Raw genomic sequence first — 14,043 nt, 5'->3', positions numbered from 1 at the left:
GACGGTCTCGACTAGACGACTGAGGGCTGCGGCGTTTGCGTCGAATTGTCACTGCTAACAAACAAGCAGTAACGCGTGAAAAGACCGCAAGAATCGATTTGGGGTGTACAAGGAACATACCCGTTAGGACAGTGCTGTAAAGTTTTTCATTAACGGGCTATGGCAGCAGACGACCGACGAGAGTGCTTTTGGTAACAGCACGATGTCGCCTGCAGCGCGGTTCCTAAGTTCGTGACCAAATTGGTTGGATCCCAGGCGGGTGGAAAGCCGTAGCCTGGTGAGATGAGTACCGATTTTAGTTCCTGGGAACTGAGGGTTGGGCACGTTTGTGGCGCCGACCCCACGAAGCTATGGACGTTAGTTTTGAACAATGCACTGTCTCAGATGCTGGCGACTCTGTAATTGTGTGGACTCGGACCTCTATGCCGATTGAGCTGATCATTAAGCTCGACTATGTTTAGACCATCTGCAGCCATTCATGGACTTCATGTTCCCTACAATAATGAAAATTTAATGGAAGTCAATGTGCCCTGTCACCGGGACACACTTGTTCGCAATTGATTTGTGGGACATTCTGGACACTTCGAGCGAATGATTTGGCCCACCAAAACAGCCCGGCACGAATCCCATCGAACATTTAAGATATATAATCGAGACGTCCGTTCGTGAACAAGATTCTGCACTTATGAATTTATGTCTGTGGAGGCAGCATGCCTCAATATTTCTACTGGGGTCTTCCAAAGACTTACTGAATCCAAGTCACGTCGAGTTGCTGCATGACGCCGGTTAAGAGGAGGTCCAACGTGATATTACGAGATATCCCACTTCTGTCTTCTAAGTGTAAGTGTGTCTCTGTTATGCCGCAAAGCAGGTTATCTGAAGATGTCCGGAAGATGTAATCTGTAATGTAATTACAGAGTTATAATAACAGTAGCTGCGATGGTTTCGAAATATACCTTTAAGTATCAACAGTTATTGCAGTGTAATGGGATACAAGTGTTAATTTGTACTGAAAGACATATTTTGTGACAAAAGGAAAGGGCTACTCCAGTAAGTATTGATAATCGATGCCTGAGACCTTCAAACTACACAAAGTGTAAAAGATCCCGTGGAGAAGCATGCTGGGAACGCAAGGTGACTCCTAAAGTATAGAAGATACACGAACACGCTCACGCACACAAGTACTTACTTAAAACAGTGCAACGGATATGAAATACACTTGCACTGCTAACATTTGACAAATGGACAGTGAGTACTAATTTGTAAAGGCCGTGAACTAAATTGGATACTTGTTACTTCCCGTTTATACAATCTCTACAACTTATTGAAAGAAGTTTTGACAAAGAGATTTCAGCTTTATTTAAACATGTTCTGACATCCACATACTTCTTATTTAACAACGAATTTTTTGAACAGACGGACGGAGTTGCCATGGGTAGTCCCTTATCACGTCTAGTGGCCAATTTATTTATGGAGGACTTGGAGAAGGCGCTTGAATCTGCTGACTTGAAACCCACGGTGTTCTGGAGGTATGTTGATGACACCTTTGTAGTTTGGCCGCATGGTGAAGACAACTTGCTAGACTTCTTAAGACATCTGAATTCCCTCCACGATAAAATAAAGTTCACAATGGAAATTGAAAAGGAGGGATGCCTTCCATTCTTGTATGTTTTGGTTCGGCGCAGAGAGGATGGCATTTTGGGACATGAAGTGTATAGGAAGCCGACGCACACCGATCTGTATTTACGTCCAAATAGCTGCCACCATCCTGCCCAGACAATGAGTTCTCCGAACTTTGACTCACAGAGCACATTATTTCTGACAAAAGCAGTCTGAAAGATGAACTCTCCCACTTACAAAGAGTGTTTGAAGACAATGGGTACTCTCCACAACAAATACAGAGGGCACTGAAAATGAAACCGAAAGAGACCACAAAGAAAGCAGAAGAAGAAGATGAAACCTTTAAATCGATGGCCTTCCTGCCATATGTGGGTAGCCTCTCATCAAAAATTGGACGCATTCTCGGCAGACACAAAGTAAAAGTGATTTTTCGTCCTTCACCCAAGACAGCTGCATTCGTGGGCTCTGTCAAACATGATTTGCTGCTCCGAAAATCCGGAGTTTACAAAATTCCATGTGAATGTGGCCTTTCTTACATTGGACAAAACTCGTACTGTCCAAGAAAGATGTACAGAACACCAGAGGTACACACGACTTTTACAACCTAACAAGTCGGCAGTGGCAGAGCACGGTATTGATAATGGTCACAGTATGTCGTATGACAACGTCGAAATTTTGGCAACAACATCATCCTTTTGGGACTCGATAGTGAAGGAGGCAATTGAAATTCGCTTGACGACCAATTTAATTAATAGAGATAAGGGTTTCAATCTTGATAAATCATGGAATCCGGCACTTGCTGTAATAAACTCGCAAAGACGTCTTCACAGTGCAGCTCACAATGATATATCGATATGCCAACACAGATCAACTGCGGAGACGTAGATACAACTCGCGCATTATGCACGTCTCTGCCGCTGACCAACGTCTCTGGCGCATTTGCATCTGTGGCCGCATGCGCAGTCGCGCGGTACAACAGTATAAAGGGACGAAGCGAGCACTGGAGCGGCAGTCTTTCGGCTCGCTCTGAAGATGGCTGAACGTTATACAGCCGAAATATTAGAAGATTGAGATTTCTTGCGGCTGCACAGCCGAAATTTAATGGAATAGTTTCTCATGGTTTGCAATCTCGTTGGTGAAAAACTGATTCCACATGAACGTATAATTGTTTCAGTGATCATTCAAAGGGGTTGCAACAGTGCTTGCATCGATTAATCGAAACTGATTGGGGCACCTTTGCGTAACATATTTCAAGTATAAATATCTCGTTATACTACAAACAAATACAATGGGAAGTAATAAAAATGCCGAATGAATAGGTTAGCTACAATAGCGAGGAGCGGATCTTTCCTTGGCAAGACGCTCCAACAAGCATTCACTCCGTCGGATCTTGGAGGACACCATGGAATTTAATTTCACTGCCAGTTTGAAGCTGTAGTGCTACGGATAGGCAGTCGTGTGCTTTCTCCGGAGTTCTGTGGCGATCTCAGTCTGGCAGACAGCCGCTGGATATTGCCCACCGACTGTTATCTCCTCTCCCTTGTGAATTCACTCTTGACTTGCCCCCTTCGTCCCAGAAACGTCTTCAGAGAATATGAGACTTTTTCTTCATTTCACACAACACCGTTTTTTATATATGATGTAAACTTACATCTTGCTTATTGCGCCTTTCAGCACTGTAAAAGATAAGGTGCTTCTAGAAAAGGATAACGCAGAATAGATATGTGTAAATTCCTGTAAGTGCTTGCTGGTAAGCAGTCACACAGAGATCTAATGTCAAATCAGTTTGATGTACTCATCAGCACTCACTCTTGATTATTATTATGAAAAATCAATTTTCTTCGCATAATGGACAGGATAATAAGCTGCAGGGTAATATCAACCTTTTCTGCAAACTCAGAACAAAGTCGTTGCCTCAGAAGAACGCAGATGCAACGTTAGACCGTGACCTTTGATTGCATTCAAATTACAATTCATAGACCGCAGTGTCATTAATCGATATATTTTCTTCTTTCGTCTACGTGTAGAGCACTTACAGTATTACTCCTAAGGAATTATTTAGTTCCAAAACAATTACAACGTACTCGTATATGCTAAAGTGCTTTGTAATACACACAAATAATTACAGAATGTTTCCAGAAAAGAGGAAGAGAACAGATGAAATGCAGAGGAATCGCAACTTCAATTAGCTATCGAGTGTTGAGGCACAGAATGGTTTAGTAATGTAACGGAAGGAACAGGTGTATTGACAGAGTTTTCTAAAATGAAAGTAGCAAATACTTACAGTATTGTGAGCTGTAATACCACCATCTCGCTTTTGTGGCAACTCAGACACAGGGAGAATAATATATCAGGACTGCATACTGCCCCCCACTAGAAACGATCACATACAGAGCCATGTTACGGACGCGGAAGCCTATGATTCGACTCCAGCTGATTTCCTTTTACTCTCCGCTGAGGAAATCGGTTCCACTCGGCCTAATGGAATGAAAGATGATGATGCTTGTTCAGAAAAAAAAACTAAATCTATTGTTAGACGAAACTTTCAAAAGTTCATCAAGAACATAAATTGCCGATAATTCTGATCGTCAGATTCCCGAAAAAATGCAATGACACTGCTGATTAAAACCGAGACAGCTTTTCACTCGTGCAGGTTGATGTGTAGCTCTAACTGCTGTATGAACTACACGTCCCTGTCGGTAAGCCAGCACCATCATCCGTATTCGACTTTGCTGACGCTTGCTTGTATGGCGCTCACTTCAATGGCAGTAGGCTACAATGTTAGCTGTGAAGAGATTATCGGCACTATATGGCCGGAAACGGAATGAGTTGTTGATTCTAATGCTGATCAGCAGTTGCATTTCTGTCAATATTTTGTTTCAAGTTCGATACCTCTCGTCGGTATGTAAAGGAATGGAAATATGTAACAATGAGAGGCCATTTAGTTTCCGGTTTTATACTCTGGCGGCGCCACGACTTATTGTCCTGCACCAATCCCTCCAGTTCACGGTAGCGCCGACACTTGGGGTCTTTGTTGTGTACAGAGTGAGCAGCGTAAGGTGAAACACACATCTTGTCTCTAAATGATTTAGTCCTCTTAACTGCTATATGAACCGAGATACTGAAAATACGTACTTCTTACAATTGCATACGAAAGATCTTGAAAAGACGAGTACTGTGTTGTAACGCTTTTTAGTGTTGTCCGAGGAACTCATCTAAATATATTCAAGAAATATGGTAACACTGAAATAAAGAACGGCGCAGGCAATTGTTACAGTATATATACAGCCAAGAGAGGATCTCATACCAGGGTCTGTCATTCTATTAACATGTTAGATTGCTTACCTGTCTGCACAAAAGCTGTTCAGTTGAACGTGGGTACGTACATACATTTGAAATAGTTTTCCTAAGCGATTTATGTCGGTCGCGAAAGATACTACACACTCGAGGACTGGATCCAGTGGCACTACGTTATGTGCATCCCGACGGTTTGTAGTATCAGTGATTCAGTTGTCACGGCCGTCAGCCATCAGATAGCGCCTTCCGTTTTGACTCTGCTGCAAGTAAATGTTTTGCTGTTGGAAGGGAACACTGTCTGCGATATTTATTTTAGAATGCAATCATGCCCAGCCGGCCAGTGCATACTCCAGCTGAACAACGCCCATTTGAACCGGGTCGCATTGTATGACGCATCGACGGATTGCTGCACATGTTTGGCACAATGTTGCGGTGGGGTCTCTCTGCTTTCAGCAGTGATCAGTGCAACATTCACACGAAAGTATACCATTTTCTGGGCCGTTCCGTAAAAGGGATTCACGTCAAGATCGACGAACTGTGCGAAAAGCAGTTGCCCACCGAACAACCAAGAACCGAATCCGTTCACATGTTGCAGCTCTTTTCTGATCATGGACCATTGGGACAGTTTGCCTGCAGCAGCATTAAGATGCTGCCTCCGGTCAGGCTACCATTGATAGCACGCTGGTATAGTGAAAGAATTGACTAGGGACAGGAACGGCTCTCTTTTTCTCTTCAGTGATGAATGTACACGTATATGTAGACCTGGTGAGAGGCCTATTCTGCAGTGCACACTGGTCCCATCCCAGGCTTCATCTTGTAGAGTGACCATCAGCGACAACTAGCGGTCACATTTAGTGTTTCTGCAGGGTAAAATAACCTCGCTACATTGCCCAGGTGCTACTGTCATTTCTTTGACAACGAGGGAATGTGCATTTTCTCCTGGAAAGTGCTCGTCCGTATACAGTTGCTGTGTCGTAACATGCTCCTCATAGTGTGCAACTACTGCCCCAGCCAACAACAACAGATCTCTCACAAACTGAAGACGTATCGGACATGGTGAAGCGGGAACATACTCGTTCTACAGAGCTCGCGCGAGATGCTTGGGACAGTGTGACGTAGTATGCAATTCTGTACGAATGGTACACTGTGTGTTGAAGCAACTGTTTGGGGGTGCTTTACTGTGACATTCCGTGTGAATTAGCTAGTTCATCACTGTAGGAGTATACGATAGCAGTCACATCAGTTGTCTTTGAGGAATATATTCAGATAGCTCGCGGAATGGGAGCCAATATGACAATAAATGTTTTGTATGTAAACTGAAGCCGGATCACCGCTATCAGATGCAGCGGGACATTAAGCGGAGTCAACGTCGACAACCTGAAATGTCCACCCGGCACGGATTCGAACCCGGATTCTCCTGCTGACGACGCAGCTGCCGTAACCACTACCCCACCGGGGACACAGCGTTATCGCACCTGCACGGACTATCTCCACACGCCTCACGGCCTATACACACTCCCATCCAGCGCCACCTATCAGCAGTCCCTGTCCATCACACTCCTGTTCGAGGTGCGATAACGCAGTGTCCCGGTTGGCACAGTGGTTACCACAGCTGCCTCGTGAGCAGGAGGCCCCGGGTTTGAATCCCAGTCCGGTACACATTTCCGCGCCACCGCTGACTCTGATTTATGTCCCGCAGCATCTGATAGCATTGATCCTCCTTCAGTTTACACGTAGTGCTTCATAGCTGCTGGATCTGCGTAGCGTCTGTTTTATCGAAGGAACAGAACTGTGCATTAAAATAAAAAAAAAGTTTTAGTTGCAACAATTAGTTACATTTCATTTTCCGGCCACTTGTTTACATAGTCATCGTTCCGACTTCGATATCTGTTGTAGCGTTGTACCAGCCTTCCAATACCCTCGTTATACAAGGCAAACCCCGATGTGTTCCGCCAATTCTCTACGCTTACAGCTCCTTGCCTGTGCCATAGTCAGCAGTTCATGTGAACCGAGATGAAACTCAGTGCCAATTACGATCTGTATCGTGGGTAATTAGACACTTACCATCGAAAACGCGGGTCGAGAATCATCACTGCCTCTGCGGATTGCGGCCGAGTATTGTTAAGATAAAGGAATCGTATAAGTCAGTTCGGTTATGTGGGCAGCTTGACATCAGGCGATCTCCCTCACCAGGCCCTTATACTTCGTGGGAGACAATGTTTCCTAGACATCTTCACGTGATCGCCGTGCGCTCAGACGCGATTGACGATCATACTAGACACTGCCCAACACATATATGCAAAGCTTCATCGGATTTTTCACAGTGGTTTCCATTTCGTGACCGATCGGAACTTACTTTCGGAATGTCCCTCGTATTTACTGAAATGATAGCTGCCCTTTCACCCATACTTTACACAGTAAGCTAGGCGGAACTACGCCTTATATCAATAGCAATGGTCCACCTGCTATATTTTTAAACAACGGAGTTTGGCGCAGGAGCCCAACACGATCATGTTAAAGCTGCAGTAACCTACTTGGGGCGCCTTGAATTTCAATTTTAGCTCATTTCCTTGATACGTTAGCGGAAAGTTACAACTGCAACAAGTGTTCCAGCAATAGTACACACCGAAACATCGTGAAGAAGATCCCAGCAGAGGGGGTGGAAACAGTAATTATTTTAGAAGGAAATATGACGCGGTCCAATAACCCGGAAGATTTTAGTGACAAGATCACAAAAGCCTGCAGACTTAAACGACATTAACAAGTTATGAGATCTCAGGCTTTCCCGGCGAATGTGCTGTATCCAAGGTTCTCGGGTGTCCAGCCGGATCTGTTCGTCGAAGTTCCACGACATTTTGGCGGATAACCGTTCCGCCATCATCAGGTGGTGCTGATGATGGCGGAACGGTTATCCTCCGAAATATCGTGGAACTTCGACGAACGGATCCGGCTGGACACCCGAGAACCTTGGATACAACACTAACAAGTGTTTTACGACGCTCACCTCGCCGTTGCAAGAGGTACCGAATGACGTATAAATGTGCATATTTTTATTTACGAAAACACACAATTGATTCACTATTACTACAACATTTCAGTGTGTTCACTGTCCAACAGAATCAGGTGCCCTCATGAGTACTATTTGCCAAAAACAACGTTTTACAAAACTATCCACGAAATACCAAGGGATTTCATAAAGTACCTTACACATTGTTATGGCAGACCAAGTTACTTGACGGTGCTACACTACACCTCATAGTACACCGATACATGACATTGTATTTTGTTAAATGTTCGAACAAAGTGAAAATAACGCTCCCGATTAATTACACCACAACGTGATGAGCAAAACTTCCAGCGTCGAAATTTGGCAACCAATCACGGACATCGGCCGCTGCCGGCCGTTACCTCTAATATCAGCGCCCCTCAGCACCAGCAAGGCTTGTTAACGCCGGTCCGGGTGAGGGTTCCCTGGGACCAGCGTCCGAGAAGACACTCCGGCTCGACCAACGTCCGCATCTTCGATGCGCGCTGCCGATTGCGCCAGACCCCATCCATAGCCCTGATCCAGATGGTTTGCGCTGGCCCACAAACGCTACCCTTTCGCACGTTCGGCGTCGACAACCAGCATTTAAACGCAGAGTACGTAAAGTTCGACGCGATAGGGCCGTGCACACTGACTGCCACGTGGCAGCTGTCTCTATGAATGCGAGACGCACGAGAACGACAAACCGTAGTGCTTACGTCACACAGCAGGTGTTAAAGGTGGGATTCCTATGCCGCATTTCACGCATGCGGCAGCAGTTGTGCGTCTGACGTAGTGCTGCTGACGCATAGCTTGCGATTCCTGTAGAGCGGCGGCCGCACAGTGATTAGTTCGTCTGCTGCGTCTGTGCCGAAAGGATGAGTGAGCGCGATTTGTTGTTTTATCTAATGTTAGAAGACGTTGAAGATCAAGAAATTTAGCTTCAGCTATGTGAGGAAAATGCTGGAACACATCGGATTTACCTCACAAGGACTGAGGAAGGCTGTTCTTAACAACTCATCAATAGGCAGTTGTTAAATAGTGACCAGAAATTTAAAGAGTATTTGAGGTTGAACATAGCGCAGTTTAACTATGTTCTCGATCTCCTCAAAGAATATATCAGGAAGGATTCGTCTCCCAGATATCCATACCCTATAACACTAGATGAAAAACTAGCTTTAACATTGAGGCCTGCATAATCAAATTTGTTAATGTGTTGTTGTTTTGCCGGCCGCGGTGGTCTCGCGGTTCTAGGCGCGCAGTCCAGAACCGTGCCACTGCTACGGTCGCAGGTTCGAATCCTGCCTCGGGCATGGATGTGTGTGATGTCCTTAGGTTGGTTAGGTTTAAGTAGTTGTAAGTTCTAGGGGACTGATAACCACAGCAGTTGAGTCCCATAGTGCTCAGAACCATTTGAACCATTTTGTTGTTGTTTTATCAATAACGCACACAGTGTAAAAAATTAAAATAGCATAATACAAAAATATGAAATTAACGCTTGCCGTAACATTAAATGGGTTCGTAAGCTGGCGTTTCGGTCTCTGTGCTGTTAGATGGTGTGATGGCAGTGTTATCACAGTTGATGTCGTTGGAGTTGTTGAGTATGAGAAAGTACTCGGACATGAAAGACGCACGGAAGAGTAGTATTCAAATGAACTGCGACTCTTCAAATCAATAAGCATCTGCAAAGATCTGAATTTGGCTTCATTGATCAAATTCTGATTAAATTTTGTTATGCTGCAGGCGATACTTTCAAAAAATAGATCAATGTCATCATCACGCTTCTCTTCAGCCAGTCTTTTCAATATGGTTTCCCTCTCGGTCCACCGAGAATTCATGAACTCCATGAATTTTTTCATTTTGTCGTGACCTTTTCCTGGGTGGTCTGAACGACGCGATGTCTTACACGCCATCGGATCTTTTTTTATTTATTTTTTTGTGGTGTCACCGCCAGACACCACACTTGCTAGGTGGTAGCCTTTAAATCGGCCGCGGTCCGGTAGTATACGTCGGACCCGCGTGTCGCCACTATCAGTGATTGCAGACCGAGCGCCGCCACACGGCAGGTCTAGAGAGACTTCCTAACACTCGCCCCAGTTGGACAACCGACTTTGCTAGCGATGGTTCACTGACAAATTACGCTCTCATTTGCCGAGACGATAGTTAGCATAGCCTTCAGCTACGTCTTTTGCTACGATCTAGCAAGGAGAATTATCAGTTGCTATTGATATTGTAAAGAATGTACAGACAAGAGCTACGTTCAACATTAATGGATTAAAGTTAAATATTCCACCATCTGCATCCGTTTTTCTAAGTTCTCATTTCCTTGTTCTGTTCCAGACCTCACGCCAGCCTGCGTGAGCTTAAACGCGTGCCTTTCGGCTTCCTCTTACATTTGTGGGTTGGCCCTCTTGCCAATCCACAACATTTTGGCGACGAGGCCCCCGCGTTCTTCTTGATATTGCCCTGATTTACTTGTGTAATGGCTTCGCCACAATCTCCAGATGTACTGGGCGAATTTTATCGCTTACAGAATCAGCAGACGCAGGCCTTACTGGACGGCCTTGGACAGCTCGTCCAGGGTCAACGTGCTTTGCAAAACGATTCGGCAGCCACCGCTCCACCGCTACCGCAGCCACAACACGCTGTTGCACCAAATTTTCCTCCTTCTGATGCTGCACTGGAAAGCTGGAAGGAGTGGTCACACCCCTTTGGATTCCATCTCGCCGCCTACAGAATTAAAGGTAGTTAGCGGCAGCCTTTTCTCCTTTCCTCCGTAGGCGTCCAAACGTACTGTGTCATAGTGAAATTATTTCCCCGATGCGAAATAGCAACTCAGTCCTACGACGGAATTTTGTCTGCATTAGATGCATATTTCAAAGAATCAGTCAATGTAGTTGCAAAAAGGTATACCTTCTTTCGTACAAAACGTACAGCAGGTCAGACTAATAGGTAGCGGGTACCAACCTTGCAAGGCCTTACTAGGGATTGTGCTTTTGAGTGTCAATGTGGACTCCCTTATTCAGATACTATGGTACGTGATGCAATTGCACAGAACGTTTCTGATGTTCGTGTAAGGGAACAGATTTTGAAACTAGTCAATCCCTCCCTTCAACAATTTATGGACATATTGGATCGGCAGGACACACTTGACTTTGCTCAGGAATCATTTGAAACTTCGCCTACAGTGTGTCAGGTTAACCGGCCCGCCGGGCGCGCTGCACGGAACAGTAAACAGTCCTCGTGCCCGGCCGCGCAGCTGTCGCTGGGCTCTCAGCCACGTGTGCCGCGCAGGCAAGCAAATGCAGTGCTAAAATCATGCCCGCAGTGTGCTACTTGACATTCGCCTGAGAATTGCCCATCACGCGAAGCTATTTGCTTTTTCTGTCATAAAAAAGGGCATGTTCAGAGTGTTTGCCAGAAAAAGCTAAGATCGGACACTCACAACCATTCCAGGACCTTTGCTTCTCGCCTGAATCGGAATCGAACCAAGGATACTTCGCCCATGGAAATTCATGTAGTTCACTCCATTCCGCTCAGAGTTACTCTCTGTAACAGTGACAGTGTTCGTCCCACAAATAGTGTGCGTCGACGTCAACGGAACTCCCGTCAAGTCGCAAGTGATTTTGTACCAGTGTTAGTTCACGTTGCACGAGACAGTCGCTCTTGTCGTCAACAGGGCAATAAACTTTTTGTAGACTTGGACATTAACGGCAAAGTGATACCATTCCAGCTCGATGCCGGAGCTGCAGTTCACTGATCAATCAAGACATGCGCAAACAGCTGAGCACACCTCCGTTGCGTGCCACAAATGTTAAGCTAACTGCATATTCAGGTCACGGGCTCCCTATGTTAGGACAGTGCAGCCTTCTTGCAACGTACAAAGGGCAAACAAAACTTGTGTCTTTGTACGTCCATCGTTCTTCGTCTGCAGTGAACTTGTTTGGTTTCGAATTATTTCAGTTGTTTAACTTGTCTACAGTAAATCAGGTCCTATCAGTGAACCAGACTGTGCCTTCAGACAGTATTTCTCGTCTATGTCAAGAGTTTGCAAACATTTTTGCACCGGGCCTTGGTTGCGCTAAGAATTGTAAAACACATTTGGAACTGAAAGTAAGCGCGCAACCGAAATTTTTCAGAGCGCGCAATGTTCCCCACGCATTGCGTGATGAGGTCGCAAACATATTACACGATTTGGAATCGCAAGGTGTAATTGAACATGTGCAGGCTTCTCTCTGGACATGACCCTTAGTAATTTTGCCAAAACCTTCCGGAAAATTGGGACTTTGTGTGGACTTCAAGGCAACAGTGAATCCACAACTAGTAATTGCAACATTTCCTTTACGCCGCCCGGAAGATCTTTTTGACAAACTGTGCCCGGATAAATATTTTTCGAAGTTGGACCTAGTAGGTGCGTACTTGCAAATACCGGTGGACGAAGACTTCCAGCGCGTTTTGGTGGTTAACACTGCCATTCGGGTGTGCATCCGCCCCTGCATTCTTTCAGCAATATCTACAAACTGTTTGTGCGTCAGTCCCTACTGCAGCAAACTATCTGGACGATATTGTGATCTCCGGACAGACAGAAGAAGAACATTTAGCCAATCTCAGAACATTATTTCAGGTCTTGCGACAAAATGCTCTTCTCTTGCGGAAGGACAAATGTGTGTTTTTTGCTAGTGACTTACCCTACCTGGGACATGTAATCAATGCCCAATGCATACATCCCAGTCCCGAGCGCCTCCATGCCATACAAGACTTGCCTTCGCCGCAGAATTTGAAGCAGCTACAGAGTGTGCTGGGAAAAATTAATTATTATAACAAATATGTGCCGCACGCCTCTTCCTTTTCAGCTCCGCTTCATCGCTTACGCCGTAAAGGTGTTCTGTTCGTCTGCACGACGGAATGCGAACGCGCCTTTCGCCAGTTGAAATCGTCGTTGCTTTCCCATACTTACCTTACGCCATTCGATCCCCAGAAACCCCTTTTGTTGATGGTAGATGCATCGGATTATGGGACTGGTGCTGTACTTGCGCACAAAGATGGATCGCACGATCGTCCTATTGCCTTTGCGTCCAAATTGCTCTCGTCTGCGCAAAGAAATTATTCACAGATCGAGAAAGAAGCTTTGGCTCTCGTCTTTGGTGTTACTAAGTTTCATGATTTCTTGTATGGTCGTCATTTCACCATCATCACAGACCACAAACCTTTGACATCGCTTTTTCATCCGAACAAGCTTGTACCTCCACCTACAGCGCAGAAATTCATTGGCTGGTCTATTTTCCTCTCGCAGTACCGCTATGATATCTTGTATCGGTCCACTGCTAAGCACGGCAACGCTGATGCGTTGTCCCGTTTGCCTGTTGCTGAGGATAGAGCATTCGATTCCTCCAACCTTGCTTGCATGTACATTGATGCGGAAACCGATGACGTGGTCGAATCGTTTCCGATTGATTTTCGTCGTGTAGCTACAGCCACAGCTGCTGACCCTCTCCTTGCTACCGTTCTGCGTTTTGTTGCCACTCAATGGCCCTTGTCAAAGTCACGGATCGAGGATCCGTTGGTTCGCCGATTTTTTGCTCACAAGGAGAGACTTTTTGTACGACGTGGTGTTTTGCTGTTGCGTTCTGATAATGATCAGTCCAGGGTCGTGGTCCCACGTTCGTTACAGTCCCCTGTCTTAAGGCTTCTCCACCAAGGACATTGGGGTATAGTGCGAACGAAACAACTTGCTCGTCAGCACTGTACTTGGTTCGGAATCGATTCTGCGATTACGAATATGTGCTCCTCTTGCATGGTGTGTGCCGAACAACAATCCGCACCACCGCGGAAATTCTTTGCATGGCCAAAAGCCACTTCCTCTTGGCAACGCTTACACATCAATTTTGCTGGTCCATTTTGGAATGCTCGATGGTTGGTTGTGGTAGATTCATTCAGTAATTTTCCTTTTGTTGTCCGAATGTCTTCCACGACGCCATCTGCCACCATCCAAGCGATATCTGTTATCGTTTGCATTGAAGGTCTTCCGCAGACTATTGTTTCCTACAATGGCCCGCAATTCATGTCCGAAGAATTTCAGTCATTCTGCAAGGCCAATGGTA

Source organism: Schistocerca nitens, chromosome 1, assembly GCF_023898315.1.
Source record: "Schistocerca nitens isolate TAMUIC-IGC-003100 chromosome 1, iqSchNite1.1, whole genome shotgun sequence".
In the NCBI taxonomy this organism is placed as follows: Eukaryota; Metazoa; Arthropoda; class Insecta; order Orthoptera; family Acrididae; genus Schistocerca; species Schistocerca nitens.
This window is presented reverse-complemented; position numbering follows the sequence as displayed.